Here is a 17532-nt window from a genome sequence, read left to right as displayed (position 1 = left end):
TCTTCTTCCCAGCTACACATGAACCCTGGAGTGTGGTAATGAGTGGGTAGCAGGCAGGACATGACTAGCTGGGCCCTACTTTGTTTGGCACACACAGTGCACACAACATATGTTTCCTAGCTTTTTCAAGCCCAAGGCACACATACATCAACAAAAATGTTGTGGGGTACATCATCATCAATGGCCAGGTACTGCAGACATGGAGAAAACTCAAATGGTCAAAAGAAAAACTAAAAAAGTACTGAAATCTCCATCAGCCTCTCTTCCAAAATTTTAAAACAAAGGGAGAAAACTCACCATGATGGATCTACTCCCTCTATATACAAGTGCAGGAGAAGGGAGAAATTGGTGTGGTGCAGGCAGCTGACTCAGTTAGTTACCTTGGCTGCTGCATGTAACTGCCAGAGCTCCTCCACTGCCGATGCTCCCAACCCGCAGTCACATCCAGTGCTCGATGCATGCTCTCTCCGCCTCACTCAGCATGGGGATAAGAGAGAAGCTGGAAGGACTCAAAGGAGAAGGCTTAGGAGGGGGTGAGAGGAGGAAGGACTATATGCACTGTGTGTGCCAAACAGAGCAGGGCCCAGCTATCCATGCCGAGCATCGTGCCCACTAATTTACATACTTCAGGGTTTATATGCTGTAGCTAGGAAGAAGAGGCATACCGGACTACAAATGTTCTCAGAAAGGAGCTCCTATACGTTTCAGAACCACCACTGGCGACTCTGGTTGCCAAGAGTAGACTTCAGTTGCTGGCCTGGATCTGCGCATCAGGCAGTGGTAAATTCTACATGGCACACCTGGTCAGGTCTGAAGGCACACTGGTTGGAAAAATAACCAAGGCTTACGTAACTTACGGAAACTCAGAACAACTTTTAGGCCCACAACTGCCTAGGAATAATATTCCAAGTAGTAGGCCTTATTAAAGGAAAAAGCTTTTTTCCTGGTTTCCACAAAGTGGACCTCCTTTGGAAAGGGAACAGCCAATATACAATCATGCAAAAAATGAAGGCATCTCAGTAGATTATAGAATGACAACTTGTTCCTCAAATACAATGGCCACTACAAGTTAAGGCCTTAAAAACTGAATACAAAATTTTAAATTGAATGTGAAAAGAGATAGGAAGCTAGCGAAATATCTTCAGAGTTGGGGAGATACGATTATAGAGCTGCAAACCAAGAATATAAAGCCTTCATCACATCCATTGGACCAAATACCTACCAAACTCCTTCTCACTGTTCCCAATACCATTGCTAAACCTCTGGCTGACATCATTAATTGCTCCCTCATTCAAGGTACTGTCCCTGACTCATTAAAAATTGCTTCCCTGAAGCTTCTATTGAAGAAACCCAACCTGGACCCAGCCAACCCCGGAAATTTCCGCCCCATTGCAAACTTACCTTTCATAGCCAAGCTAATGGAAAAGCTAACTAACATCAGACTCACAGACTACCTTGACTCTCACAATATTCTCTACCCTTCTCAATTCGGATTCAGGAAACGCCTAAACACAGAATCTCTCCTTCTTTCATTAACAGACAACATCCTGATGGGCCTCGACAAAGGCCAATCTTACCTTCTAGCTCTCCTCAACATCTCAGCTGCGTTTGACACTGTAAATCATTCAATTCTCATCAACCGTCTAAAGGAAATAGGCATTTCCGGCTCTGCACTTCGCTGGTTCAAATCCTTTCTTTCCAATAGGCACTACAAAGTTAAAATTAATGACAAAGAATCCCACCCAGTCCCGTCTAATAAAGGAGTACCACAAGGCTCATCACTCTCTCCTACCCTGTTTAATATTTATCTTCTTCCGCTATGCCAATTACTCAATACCCTCAACCTCACCCACTACATATATGCTGATGATGTGCAGATACTAATCCCAATCTCGGACCTCATCTCCACTACACTAAACTTCTGGAGCAATTGTCTGCATTCCATCAATCTCCTTCTATCGAGTCTCAACCTGGTTCTCAATTCGTCCAAAACAGAACTCCTTGTCATCTCCCCCAGCAACAATAACCCCATAACCAACAACGCAACTATACCACTAGTCAGCCAGGTGAGAAACCTTGGGGCCACCCTAGACTCCAGATTGAACTTCAAAAAGTTCATCAATACCACAACAAAAGAATGTTTCTTTAAGCTACAGGTCCAAAAACAGCTAAGACCACTCCTACACTTCCATGATTTCCGTTCAGTTCTTCAAGCCATACTGTTTTCAAAGATTGACTACTGCAACGCATTACTACTCTGTCTACCCGCCTCTTCTACTAAACCTCTACAGATGCTGCAAAACGCAGCAGCCAGGATTCTTACCAACTCGCGTCGTAAAGACCACATCACACCAATTCTAAAAATCCTACACTGGCTACCAATCCACTATATAATACTCTTCAAGACTCTTACTATCATTCACAAATCTGTCTACCAGCAATCCTCACTCCAACTCTCCATCCCACTCGAACGTCATGCTTCCACAAGGCCGATCAGATCCGCATACGAAGGCTCTCTCCAGGCCCCCCCCCAAGCAAACTCTTGGTCCACAACTCCATCCATAAACGAGCTCTTTCGCCAGCAGGTCCGCTCCATTGGAATTCTCTCCCCCCAGATATACGTCAGGAACAATGCCATCTATCTTTCAGAAAGAAACTGAAAACCTGGCTCCTGGCTGTTTGTCCAAGCTTACGGTTGATAGAGCCTCTATCAACCAATATTGTCTCTTTTTCCTTCCTACCCATTCCCTTTCTCCTCCCCCGACCCGTTCCCTACCCGGCCTCCACCCCCCCTGCTTACCTCACCTGTTCCTCCCTGTCACAGGAAATTTACTCCTAATAATTGCCTATGATAAATCAACAGCCGAATTATTTAACCTTATGTTAACCTTTATTTATCTCGCTACATAATTGTTTTTGGTGATAACTACCTTCAGTACTCTCCAGTTATTATATTTTGATATCTTTCCTGTCTTCCAAAGCCCATGTTTTTTTCTTCCCTGTTTAATGTAACTTTATCATCTATACCTTTGTTAAATGGTTTCCCCCTGTTCCATTGTAAACCGGTACGATAAGACTTGGGTCTTGAGCATCGGTATATTAAAAGAACTTAAATAAATAAATAAATAAATAAAATAAGTATGCGAGCAGTAGTATTTTGAATATATTACAGTCAATGCATCTAAAAATATGTTAAACCCACATATAATGAGTTGCAAAACCTAGGGGGCTTGTAATTGCTGCATGGATTACCCAAGCCCAACTTTCCCAAGAGAGATAAAGACAAGATTTCTAACTATGAGCAAATGTAGCTAACTGGATCAGACTATACTGAAAATTTGACATTTGAAAGGCAGCTCAGAGTCCATGATCACCCCTAGAATATAAACTTCCTTTATCTGGAGAATTTCCATATCCTCAAAGTATATTTGAAGATGTGCAAAAAACAATGGAAGGCTTTTTAAACCAAATTACCAAAGTTTTTGAGGAATTCACGTTCAGTTAATACTATTTCACAATAGCTCTTAAACCAACTGAAAGATTCTGAAGACCTTCCTCACATATAAAGGATCAAGCTCACAGTATAACTGAATAAGAAGTAGCCTAGTGGTTAGAACTGCAAACCAGGAAAGCCAGGGTTTAAACCACTCTGACATTCCTTGTGACCTTGGGCAAGTCACTTCACCATCCATTACCTCATGCACAAACTAGGAACTCTATTTACTAAGCATTTTTCCCATAAACATAAAATGAGAAAAACCCATACGGGGGGGGGGGGGGGGGGGGGTGTTCAAAGCCTGGTGTGTAGAAATTCTAGCAGGTACGCACGTGGCTAGGTCGCGCGCACACCAAGAGCATTTTCAAAATGGCTTGGCCGTGCGCATATCTGCCGGTACGCACGGAAGAGCCAGGGTTTTGAAAAGGGGCGGACTGGGGGGCAGGGTCTGGACGTTGGCTGGCCGGGACAGCACCATTTTGCACTACCCCAGTGAAGCACACATTGGCAGCCGGCTGGCACACGGAACTTACTCTTGCTCTGTCGAGCAAGTAAGTTCTGTAACAAAAAAAAAATATTAGGGTGGGTTTAGGAGTTGGGGTGGAGAGGGGAAAAGGGAGGAAGGTGAGTTAGGGGGATAGGGAAGTCCCTTAGGAGTGGACTGAGAGGGAACTGGGCAAAGGCCCGATCGGGTCATCGCGTGTGAATGAAAAAAATTCCACTCCTGCATGCACGAGTGGGCACCTTTGTGTACATGCGCGCACATATACAAAATTGGGTATGCATGTGCATGAGAGTATTGACGCACGCATGTTATCAAATCAGCCAGGAACCGTGCGCACATGGACGCGCCTTTAAAAATTTACACCTTAGTAAATAGGCCCCTTAGATTGTAAGCTCTTTGGGGACAGGGACATACATACCTACCGTATTACTCCATGATGAGACCGCACCTTGACTAGTGTGTATACTTCTGGTTGCTGCATCTCAAAAAAAGATATAGTTGAACTGGAAAAGGTACAAAGAAGGGCAACCAAAATGATAAAGGGGTTAAGGCTCCATTGAGGAGATGCTAAAGAGGTTAGGGCTGTTCAGCTTGGGGAAGAGCGATATGAAAGAGGTCTATAAAACCATGAGTGGAATAGAAAGAGTAAATAACCGATTCACATTTACCCATTCAATAAATTAAAAAAACTAGAGGACATCCCATGAAGTTAGTAAGTTGAACATTTAAAACAAATCAGAGAAAATTCTCTCTCACTCAATGCACAATTAAGCTCTGGAATTTGTTAGATGAAGGATGTAGTACAAACAATTAGCATAGCTGGGTTTAAAAAGATTTGGGCACGTTCCTGGAGAAGTCTATAAACTGTTATTAACCAGATAGACTTGGGGAAAGCCACTACTTATCCCTGGCCATTAACAGCATGGGATCTATTTACTGTTTGGGATTCTGCCAGGTACTTGGTCTGGCCCCTATTGGAAACAGGATACTGGGCTTGATGGACCCTCAGTCTGTTCTAGTATAGCATTTCTTATGATCTTATAAACTGTACCTGAATGTAATCTGCTTTGAAATGCTGACCAGTCATGAAGAATAGAATATAAATAAAAAATTAAATCAGTTTCCCCAAAGGTTGTACATAAATATTAAACAGGGTAAGAGATAAATTGAAGTCCTGGAGTTCTCTAAATTCCACAAACATGATAAAAACTCCGTAACCTTAACACACAAGGGCCTGCTTTCCAGAAAGGAGTGGAACCAGTTAAGCATGCTGCCTCTGCTACTGAGATATTTTAGGCTGTCAAGCAGAATAGTTTGGTCAGACCAAGCCACTGGTTTAACAGCAATATCTCTGACAACCAGACTGCACAAAATCTGAAAATATACAAGTCTAAAGTACGGCTTCTTTCATGCGTAGGCAGATATATCAGTTCACTAAAATCATGTATTAACATAACAGTACTTAGCCAGATATAGCCATATTGAATGCTATCTGTCTAAATTTATATGGACAAGCTGGTCTGCACAAAAGGCTTCATGTTAGATGGATAACTACGCCAGAGATTCAAAGGAAAAATTATCTGGGCAAATTCCGCTGAAGATATTCAGATATCTGGATAAAGTTAACTTACCCGCTTGCTGATTTATTGAATATGGACCTCAGTGTGATTCTTTTTTGCTGATATTGACCGATCCTGTATATTTAAAGTAGATTGTGAAAGCCTCCTTGCTACAACTTCACTTGGTCGACTATACTTAGACTGGGACTGTGTTATTCTGTCTCCTAATAGTTGCATTTTGTGACAGCACCAAGGTTGAGTTTCAAAGAGAACAAACAGAGCCATATCCTTGGGCAATGAGCTTCATGAAGGCACGCCAAAGTTCCCAATTCAGACAGCCTACAAAGTGTCCCATACTAACATTTTCTTTTTTACTGTACTGCAAATAACATGGTGCTAACCTTTTTTTCTGAAAACCACAGAGTGTTACTCATGTTCATTAGCTATCAATGGGCTGCAATATAAAAAAAAAAAAAAAGCTCATTCAACCTTGAAATGTCTTTGTGCATTTTCAGCACTGGTCCTGCCCTGGATTAAAAAGGCTACAGCTTTGGGCCTCAAAAGTATGAGGCCTCAAAAAAGAGAAAGAACTGAATTCATTTCAAATTCTAACAAAATCTGTTGAAAAAGCAGAACTGGGGAAAGCCAAAATTCTATAAATAAACAAACATTCTTGTTCAAACCTGACAAAAATATACACATCTGGTTATACAAATATCTTCCCCTAAGTAATTGTTCATTATTAGCAGGTTGGAGACCAGGGCTGAGGAAGAAAAAGGATAATCGGACTTTAAAATTTTTATGACTAAGTCTGCTATTGGTCTCCTACGGCAGTGTTTTGTCAGCCAGCTGCTACTTGTATAATTCTTACCACGCCTTTAGTTTATTGACATAATCTCACTGCTGATAACAATTAGGAAAAGGTGAGGTAAAGTCATGAAGCAATCTTGCCAAGCTCAAACTAATACAGGACAGGTCCTAGGAATGGACATCAATGAATAGCTTCCCCCCAACTCACCCCCACCTCCGGGCTGGTACCAGTCAGATCCCAGGACTTAAAGTCACCATCTTTTGCTTCCCATCCAGTGCGTTCACTTGCACACGGCCGCCTTTTATTTATTTATTTAGCAGCTTTTCCATACCGATATTCGTGGGTACATCATATCAGTTAATGGTATGGGGCTTACTGAGCAGTCTAAAGATCATATGAAATGTTCCTTAGTTCAGGAAATGGGGAGTGGGGGATGGTAATTTTATTTACATACATGATCAACACATGGGTAATGCACACAGAAAATCACTCAATTAGCACAAGTTTGAAACATGTGCACAGTACCATCAATCCTCAAGACCTCAACCTAGCCTTGATCAGTTGTGTGTAATACAAGCTTGGAGTTAAAACAAAAGAAAACAAAAAACACTAATGAGTATTTGCTATTGATGAGGTGATGATATAACAAAGATAAAAACTGCAACAAAGACATTATCAAAGTGAAATGCATGAGATAGTAAAAAAGGAAAAGGAGTCTGATGACTGTATTCTAAATGTAAATTTTTCTGTAGCAAAACACAACTTTAATTTTAAAAATTGATATTTTCATTACAAAATAGTTTAAATTAAAAAAAGTTTTAATAGTTTAACTTTTTTAAATTAAATGCTTCTAGCAATTAATAAACACACACACTCTGAACTTAGGAAGGGCCATTTTCAAAGGGATTTCTGCAAGTAAAAGTGTTTTATGTACAGAAACAGCCTTTTACAAAACTGCCCATCTGATATATGTGTAAACTTCAGTGCATGTGTCATATTCGCTCATTAATTTATCCAAACTAAGGAGTTACTTATGGGTTGGAAAGGGGTTTAGACTTGTGTGCCTATTTTTGGATTTAAAAAATATGCATAAATGTTCAGGGAAAATGGTGCACACATTTTGCAAAGTATTAAGTGTGCACATGGAGATTTGATGGGATCATTTTTAAAAGCAGATTTATGGAAACAAGTCCACTTTGAAAACCGATGTAGCTCATGGACATTTTGCTGCCTTTATTTTTGTGTGTAATATAACAAAATTATCATTTAAGGGGCAATTTTATCTAAGCCGCCCAACAGCAAGCTATGCAGTTACCAGCTTAGAGGTGAATTTTAACAGAGCTACGCACGTCTAAACTGGGAGATAAGCATGCATCTAGCTCATGCGCATGCCCATCCGGTTTTATAAGATGAGGGGATATGCGCACATCCCACCTCAGAGAAAAAAGGGCAGTGATGGGGACGGGGCATGGGCATTTCAGGGTGAGGCAAGAGAAGTGCACAAAAGTATTCAACGCTCAGGTCAAGTGCCGCCTAGCTTTACTTCTGCTACGGAAGAGGTGTCATTTAAAAAAAAAAAAATAATAAAATCGTGGCACCTCTGAGTGGTTTAAGGGGTCTGGGATAACTGGAGGGCATCCAGGTTAAAGAGCCAGGGGGTTTGGAGGACTTACCTCTAGATTGGGAGAACTGGTGGATGGACACAGGCTTATTATAAAATTCCCCTACTTGTACAGCTCATATCTGATTTGCGCGGCCACTCACACCCACTTGCAAAACTGGGCGCACACATATGTGTACCCAGGCTATTTTATAACAACCACACATAAGTGACAAAATTGCCACGTACTTGGGCTCAGGCCAACACACACGCACTCCCATTTGAATGTTTCTGTCCCTGATTGTACATCCTCTTGGGCAGGTAGATAACTACAGTACCTGAATAGTAACTTGTCTAGAGAAGTCCATTAACGGCTATTAATCAAGTTTTCTTAGGGAATAGCCACTGCTATTAATTGCATCAGTAGCATGGGATCTTCTTAGTGTTTGGGTAATTGCCAGGTTCTTGTGGCCTGGTTTTGGCCTCTGTTGGAAACAGGATGCTGGGCTTGATGGACCCTTGGTCTGACCCAGCATGGCAATTTCTTATGTTCTTATGATTTGGAAAAGGTGGGTAATTAAAGCTAAAATTCAAATCCATGCACATCCCTAACACAGATCTAGCAGGCTATCTCCTGAGTGACCCAGCTAGATCCCCCTGACAAAGGTCCTCTAAAATCTTAATGTTTATTATGTAGGTTCTGATGTTTACTGCCTAGTACAGCCTACAAATACTTTAATATAAATAACAATTTTCCAGACTTGGCTCTGTAGGTCAAAATAGTGGATTATGTAAGTACAGAAAGTCCTACAAACATCCATCTTCCTGGAACATGGCAAACTGCAAATGGTGTGGACAGAGCACACTGTGGGAACAAGCTCACTTTAAAAAAAATAAATAAAATTTATTGTCTAATTCAATGTCCTGCCAGTGCACTAGGTCAGAACACAGCATCTCTTATCCTGTCACTGCTGTCTCCTGCTTGATAGAGTTAATAAAACCATCCTGCTTAGACTGTTACACACTGAGAACTATCGAGGCTAAGCTCATGGTTGCTACCTTTTTAAACTCGTGCTGCTAGGTCTTTTAATGGAGATGTTTATTCATTCAAATCGCATTTAATGACTAAAGAGAAATCCAAATCAGCTTTGCAATGGAGCTATATTTGGAGGCAGAAAGGGTATGGGGTGAGAATACTGATGACTGAAATCAATGCCAGTAATCACTGATTGAGTTTTCACTCTGTACCCTTATACTTCCCTCAGGCAGCAGCACTAAATGGAGACTTCAAAGCATTAAAAACTTTCCTGTTTCTTGTTTCCATCTATTCTCCTTTGGGATTTATTTGTAGATATTTTTTTTTGTCTGAACAATTTATTTCTTGTAATTTTCACTTTTTTTTTTTTTTTTTTACTTTTTGTTAAATTTACAATAAACACAAGAATATCTTGTACCAGCAAAAAGGAACATGTAAATACTACACAAATACAGTCACAAAGGAATAAAAAGAAATATTAACATTCCTCTATAATATAGGAAATATGGGAGACCAAGAAAGAAAAAGGAGCGATGAGCATCAATGAAAAACAAAAAAAAAGAAACATGAGAGCACATCCTACGCCTTCTTCCAATTGCCAAGACTACAAAAGCATTCTCTAGGTGTGCGAGTCCAGAAAAACCCATAAATGTGATGGTTCGAAAAAAAATAATTTGCATCTTGATATTTCACAACACACTTGCATGGGTAACACAAAATATACTGGCCAACACGTGACAGGACCTCAGGTCTCATAGACAAGAATTTTTTATGTCGCGCCCGTATTACTCTTGTAACATCTGGGTATATCTAAATTCTTTTCCCATGAAAAGGGATACTCCTGTTTCTGAAGAAAAACCTTAGGACAGTATTCCTATCACTCATGAAAGCAAAAGTTACTTACAAAGTCCCTCACTGAACAATGTCTGTTTCTTGTGAAAGTTCCAGGAGGTCAGTAATATTCATTAAGGGGCGGATTTTAAAAAAGCCCGGCGACGCGCATAAAGCCCCGAGACGCGTGTAAGTCCTGGGGCTTTACTAAAGGGGCAGGAAGGAGGCGGGGCGGGGTCAGAGGTTCCAGGTACAGCAGCAGTCGGAAATAGAATAGAATTGAAAAAAAGGAAAAGGTAGGGGAGAAAGGACGGGGGATGTAGGGGAAGGAAAGAGAAGGTGGGGGGGAAGGGAACGAAGGAAGGCAGCGAGGCTCGGCACACACAAGGTACACAATTGTGCACCCCCTTGCGCGCGCCAACCCCAGATTTTATAACACGTGTGCGCGCGCATGTTATAAAATTGGGTGTACATGTGTGCATGCCGGGTAGCCCAGGCACCTGTACGCCCACGCGCAACCTTTTAAAATCTACCCCTAATTGTTGATCTTGAGACGTGTTTCCCAATGATACTGCCTCATTTTGGGGTAAATAATAGGCTCTTGGTATAAGAGGCATAGCATTTGATGGTATCTTGAGAACATTTAGAACATAATTATTAAAAAGAACTCAACTGAGGAAATCATTTTAAGAATAGGAAAATTGAGTACCCTCAGGTGCAGACTTCTTAAAGAATTCTCAATATACTCCAGTTTTTTTTAGTATGGATTAGCTCAAGATTAAACCAATCTCTGTTGAAGCTTATCAAGAGAAGAAATTTTTGTTTCCAATGCTTTTAATTTAGAATCTTGAGATGAAACCAATCCTTCCAATACCAGAGTACGTTGATTGGTATCCGAAGCTGCCTCTAAAGATACCAAAACGTCCCATACACTGTCCAAAGTTATAATATCTTTTTTTTTTAGGGGGGGGGGGTTGGTTTTTTTTTAAAGGAAATAGATTACCTGGGATTGCTGGAACCGCACCACCTCTACTTAGTAGGGTGTTAGGTTGCAGATCCCCAAATGAAAGCATCTTTGGGTTATCCATGGCGGCCTCTGCATTCACCCCAAGATTTTCCTACACAAATGGAAACGCAGATGCGGAGACCCCCGAGGCCTCCAAATCTGCTCCAGACGAAGCAGACACTTCTCTATCTGCCAAAGAAGAAGCCGAAGGTAAATTCATAATCACCACAGGTAATCCGCAGGGGAGAGTCGGCGTTCTTTGCGCGCCAGGGCTCAGCGAGGTCTCCTCGGCCTGGGGGGTTGGCGTTCGCTCTGCGTCAACTCCCGATGCAGCCCTGGCTTTTGGAGGTAAGAAAACTTTCAATCCTCTGATGGGCAGAATTGAAGGAAATAGAAGACACAGCAATCTCCCTTAATTTTGCTCTACGCTTGGAGTGAGGCATAGCGTTTAGAAGAAAACAGAGGACAAAGGTAAATTGAGGAGAGACAGCTCCAATCCTGGTTCTCAAATAGCAGCCATCTTGGTTTCCCATTTTCACTTTTTTAACTAGCAATCTCCCTTAATTTTGCTCTACGCTTGGTGTGAGGCATAGCGTTTAGAAGCAAACCGAGGACAAAGGTAAATCGAGGAGAGACAGCTCCAACCCCTGCTTCTCAAACGGCAGCCATCTTGGTCTCTCATTTTCACTTTTTTAACTTAAGAATGTGTGCAGCTGTTTATTATGACCATTCCCACTGTCTCAAGAATGCCCTTCCCTGAAGTCCCTATCTAGCAATATGGATGCCTAAAAGTATGGTGCATGCTTGAATAATACATATATCTAGTTGCAAGTTATTAGCAACCCTTAGATGTGTTAACATCTGAGTGCAAAGCTGCCTTGGAAGGACAGAAAGAGAGAGACTGGCCCCCACCTGGAATTCTATCCTCCCCATTTTCTGGTTTTTTATATATAATATAAAGATTGTTTTGTGGACACGGGCATGATCTTTTGCACCTTTACCAGATTATATAAAAATGGTCTCTTTCCTCAATCAAACCCCACCTATTAATCTACTCTTAAAATATTAAATCTTATCCCTTGTTCTTTTGTTTCTAGTTAATGGTTTAGAATTTTAGAAACCGCATTACACTGACTTGGAATGCTGATCAGTCTGGGTGTCAATTTAATATTAAAGCATAGTACTGCTTACACTTAGGCTGAAGGAATTAATGTCCCTCTCATTCACTCACACACTCACTGGCTTTTCTTTACAGACCCTTAAGAGTCCTCATTCCTTACAGCCTGATATAATTCAGACATACCCTACCTCAATTAATCCCACCAATAGCCCACTTTGTTTAGTTTTTCAGTGATGATCTGCATACCAAAGGTTCTTCTTGAAAATTTCCAGACCCCAAGATCATATGTAATGATACTTATGTAAAACTACCCCTTCCTCAACAATTTCATCCCACTTATTTTAAATCTACTTAGTTGTGGCCTGCTGCCTTAACTCAAAACCTCACTTGTTTTATTGTCAGTCTTGTCTGTCTGTCTGTCTTGGCTGCATTGTAAGCCCCAAGAAATAAGGACTATCCATATCTGCGTAGATATCTCTGCACTATATAAACTATTAATAATCACAATAATAATAATAATACTTTGCAGGTAGTGGTGTAATGCTTTCATAGGATTCTAACTGTGGTCAGCCCACCAGCATCCCTGATTTATTTGATTTAATGATTTCAGGAGTGACTGAGTAGGAAATGCTTTCTGATTCATTTATGAGAAGGTAGTAATGTATAATGTAAGGCAATTCAGGATAAAGGAACGCCATAGCAGTTTCCAACAACTAAACTATCTAAATAGTTTTACTAGTTTGTTGTCTTGAAACAGAATGCTCTGCTTCTATGCTGTGGTAACTGGGAGCGGCCACGGCTTGGGGAAACAGCCAGAAGGACAGACCGAGGCAGACTCTGGCTGTTTCCACACACAAACTTTATTTACAATAACAGAAAAGTATAGCACCAAAGGCAGTTTACCTTTGCAGACCTTAACTTGTAGTTCCAAAAGCATCAAACTTAAGCCATCTGACATTACTCTGGCTTCCTGCCTGTTCCTGGGACCTGTCTAACCCTTTTGGGGTCCTGACTCCTTATAGTATGGTGAGGGGGAGCCTCCCTTCACCCAGAATCTCTTGCAAAGCTGATCCTTAAAGAGGACCAGGCTAGATAACTGTGGCCAGTCCCTTAAGGTGGTTTGAGGGAATTTCCTGTACATTCCCTCACATATGTATCCCAGAATGTATCCCATGACTTTGTCTACTCTCAATTATCCTAGCTCCTCCCATACATTTTCTTCTGTAAACAGGGTTGTGTCGAATGAGTCTAAAAATCCTACATATTTATTTATTTAACATTTTTATATACCGACCTTCATGAAAAAAAATTCATATCAGATCGGTTTACATGTAACAAGGGGTATAACATAATCAACCATTTAACCATTTAATTCACTGGCTGCCAATAAAATTCAGAATATTACACAAGGCCCTCACCATAATTCACAAAACCATTCATAATCAGCAACAACTAGACCTCCAGATTCCTCTCAAATTATACTCATCTTCTAGACCTATCAGAGAAGCATATAAAGGCACCCTGCAAACCCCCCCAACGAAATCCACTCGCCTATCATCCACCAAAGAACGAGCTTTTTCCACAGCCGGTCCAGCCATCTGGAACAAGATGCCCACAGACCTCAGACTAGAACCATGCCCTCTAACCTTCCGAAAAAAACTCAAGACATGGCTCTTCCTCCAAGCCTTCCCCTAACTTGCATATCCAGCAATTTCTTCACCAGACTGGACACTGATTCCTAACTAAACGCCCCTCCAAGTTTAGGCATTATATTTATGCCTCTCTTCTTTATATTATTGCATTATCTAATTTATTCAATTATGCTTCCTATATCTCCGGCTAACCTAGCCCTCAAAGTTAAAACCTCCTTGTTATATGTAACTTTCGCCTCTTGTTAAATGGTTGATTATGTTATACCCCTTGTTACATGTAAACCGATCTGATATGAATTTTTTTTCATGAAGGTCGGTATATAAAAATGTTAAATAAATAAATAAATAAATAAATATGTAGGATTTTTAGAGTCATTCGACACAACCCTGTTTACAGAAGAAAATGTATGGGAGGAGCTAGGATAATTGAGAGTAGACAAAGTCATAGGATACATTCTGGGATACTAAGGGAACTCAGAGATATGCTGAGGAGTCCGCTGAAAGACCTGTTGGATAGATCCCTGGAAACATGAGTGGTACCACAAGATTGAAGAAGAATGATTGTAGTCCTGCTTCACAAGGGTGGTAAAGAGAGGAGGCTGGAAACTACAGACCAGTTAGCCTCACCTTGGTTATGGGAAAATTAATGAAGATTCTGCTGAAGAAGATAGTGAACTATCCTCAATCAAGTGGGTTTCTTGATTGGGTAACTAGAGAACTGGATTAAGGAAGAGCACGCGGTGTGATTTGCTTGGATTTCAGCAAAGCTTTTGGTACAATCCCGCATAGAAGGCTCGTGAATAAAATGAGAAGCTTGAGAGTGAGCACCAAGGTGCTGGAGTGGATTACAAACTGGAGAACTGACAGGAGACGTGTGTAATAGTAAATGTTCTGCTCTGAACAGAGAACAGTGTAAAGTGGAGTGCCTCAGGAATCGGTTTTGAGACCAGTTCTGTTCAATATCTTCATTAGCAACATTGCAGAGGGGTTAGAAGGAAAGGTTTGCCTTTTTGCAGATGATACCAAGATCTACAACAGAGTGGAAACGCCTGAAGGAGTAGAGGGAATGAAAAGTGATTTAAGAAAACTTGAAGAATGGTCAAAGATTTGGCAGCTGCGATTCAATAGCAAGAAATGCAGAGTCATGCACCTAGGATAGAATAATCCAAAAGAGCTTTATGTGATAGGAGGCAAAAGACTATTGTGCATGGACCAGGAGAGGGACCTTGAGGTGACTATGTCTGATGAACTAAAGGCAGCGAAACAATGTGACAAGGCAGTCGCTAAAGCCAGAAAGATGCTGGACTGCATAGAAAGAGAAATATCCAGCAGGAAAAGGGAGGTGATAATGCTTTTGGTACAGGTCCATTGGTGAGGCTTTACCTGGAGTATTGGGTGCAGTTCTGGAGACTGTATCTCAAAAGGGACAGAGATAGGGGGTGTCTGTTTCAGAAGACCTATGAGGAGAGGCTGAAAGATCTAAATATTAATGATGCACAAACTTCCAAACTTTTCCATTGGAAAGGAAACAGTAAAACTAAGGGTCATAATATTAAACTTTAAGAGGGACAACTCAGAACCAACATTAGGAAATATTTTTTCACAGAGAAAGTGGTGGATGCCTGGAATGCCCTCTCAGAAGAAGTGGTGAAGACGAGAACAGTAGATGATTTCAAAAGGGTGTGGGACAAACACTGCATATTTCTAAAGGCTTGAGGTTGGAAATGAAGAAAGGGGGTAGTATAACATTTCTGCATGGGGGTAACCTGCATGAAGCAGCAGTTACTACCCCCCCACGCATAAAAAACAGAGGTTACGTGCACAAGAGCCAGGCCTCTGTGAAGGGGCAGTCCTGGGGGCAGGGAGGGGCGGGCCAAGCCAGGACAGCGCCATTCCTCACTGTCCCGGGGCACGCAAGTTACTTTAGGTCGGGCTCTGAAGTAACTTGCCAATTAAAAGATTTAAAAAAAAAAAAAAAAGGCAGGGGGGGTGAGGAGGGTGAGGAGGAGAGGGGAAGGGAGGTTAGGGTAGGGGGTAGGAAAGTTCCCTCCAGTCCCCTCCTTAATTAGAGCGGACTGGGAGGGAACTGGGGAAAGCTGCGCCAAATTCTACCCCCCCCCTTGCGAGCGCCACCCCGATCTCATATCATGTAGGACCAATGATTAAAAATGACCCATAAGTGGCTGAGAACACAAGCATCATATGCGTGTAGTCCACGGGTGTTATGACGGTCCCTAATAAGCTACGGAAAATGTATTATATTTAGTTAAATACACACATAAAAATTGGAAGCATTTATTGTACAACGTTTTTGCAACAGTGTTTACATAGTCGTATTTTTGAGGATATTTTTGTTGGGTAATTGAAATCTCCCATTATTATTGCACTACCAGTTTGGTTAGCTTCCTAATTTCTCTTAGAATTTCATTGACAATCTCATCATTTTCGCCAGGTGGACAGTAGTATACTCCTATCACTATACTCTTCCCCAACACACAATAGATTTTTACCCATAAAGATTCCATTGTGCATTTAATCTCTTGCAGGATCTTTATCCTTTTGGACTCTATGCCTTCTCGGAGATAAAGTGCCACTCTGCCACCAAGCCGCTGTTTTCTATCATTGTGATATAATTTGTCTGCAGGGCAAGCAGGAACCAGTGCAGACAAGAAAACAGGAACAGGGAAAATAAGCACAGAGCAAAGGCAGAGCAAAACTGGAACAGGGTGCAAGAGAAGATACCATAGGGTCAAAAGACAGGAACAAGGCAAAAAAAAGGGTAGGACAAATAAGATACCAAGCCCAGGACCAGGCCCAAAAAAGGTAGGATAGGAACAAAGCAGAGAGACAGGGTACAAGGCAAAACAGGCACAGAGAAAGTCCAGGACAGGGCAGAACAGAAACTTAATGCAAAGCAGTGACCAGACAGACAAGACAGAAAACAAGTATGAGGGCACTGGGAGGCCACACAAAAAACAAGGACAAGGATCAGCAGGACTCCACTGGAAGGCCCCACAAGATCAAGTAGGTAAAAGGAACAGACAGAAGAGGAATCTACACAAGGCAAGGTAATGCACTCAGGTGGCCTAAGCAGGGAGTAATGGAGACTAGATGATGAGGCAGGGAGCTGTGAGTAAGGCAGACTTTTAAGGCATGGTAGGGCTGCCTCATGTGAATTCAAAGCAAGCTTGTGCAACTCAGACTGCAGCCCATTGAGGGCCCCTGTAGGCAGGAGGGCCGCATAGTAGCCAGGATTGTTACAAGAGGGAGAGTTCCAAAACTTGTCTCATTTTGGATCTCATCTCTAATACGGAGTAGGAGACCAGGAGACAGCTGTTAATTAGCGTCTATCTAGAGCCATGAAAGAAGAGCAGCTAGATGTTGAGTTCTTGAATGTGGAATGTTCTAGCTGTTCCAAATCCAACTGTAACCCCACCCTGGTGTGCCGGTCTATCACAGTTGAGGCCATAACGTTAATTATTCTCTTTGGGGCAGGATCCCTGAACAGCTCTTGTACCTCCTTTACTTCCCAAGGTGTGAATTCTCTGGACTGGGGGAAGAAAGGCGTCCTCTCAGGTCCCGATGCGACAGGAGTGGTTTTCTTACACACTCCCTTGTGTTTCCCCTGGGGAGGATGCTGGTCTTTGTTGTGAGTGCAGAAATAAATACTCTGGAGCCACTTGGTTAGTAAAAGGCTTTACTGTTAAGCACTGATGGTGAATGTCACAAAACTCAAACTGCAGCACCACAGAAATCTCTCTTCAGTTCCTTTACAGCCTTTTCTCTCTATCTGTGCAGGACTCACTTATATCAGGGTAAGGGAGGCATCCACTCTTCTTGGATTAAGATAATGTGGATCTCCCAAATGGGCAGGGTCCTTAGGATGCTCAAAACCCCTTCCAGGCTGATAAAAATA

At 41.7% G+C, this 17532-nt stretch overlaps 1 protein-coding gene across 12 annotated transcripts in view; it reads right to left on the bottom strand.

Moving 5' to 3' along the window:
• DAB2IP (DAB2 interacting protein) overlaps positions 1-17532 on the bottom strand; it is a 1007890-nt gene that overhangs the window by 594308 nt on the left and 396050 nt on the right. The gene's annotated exons all lie outside the window — the stretch shown is intronic.

The sequence above is a fragment of the Rhinatrema bivittatum genome, chromosome 8 (assembly GCF_901001135.1).
Source record: "Rhinatrema bivittatum chromosome 8, aRhiBiv1.1, whole genome shotgun sequence".
Taxonomy (NCBI): Eukaryota; Metazoa; Chordata; class Amphibia; order Gymnophiona; family Rhinatrematidae; genus Rhinatrema; species Rhinatrema bivittatum.
This window is presented reverse-complemented; position numbering and strand designations above follow the sequence as displayed.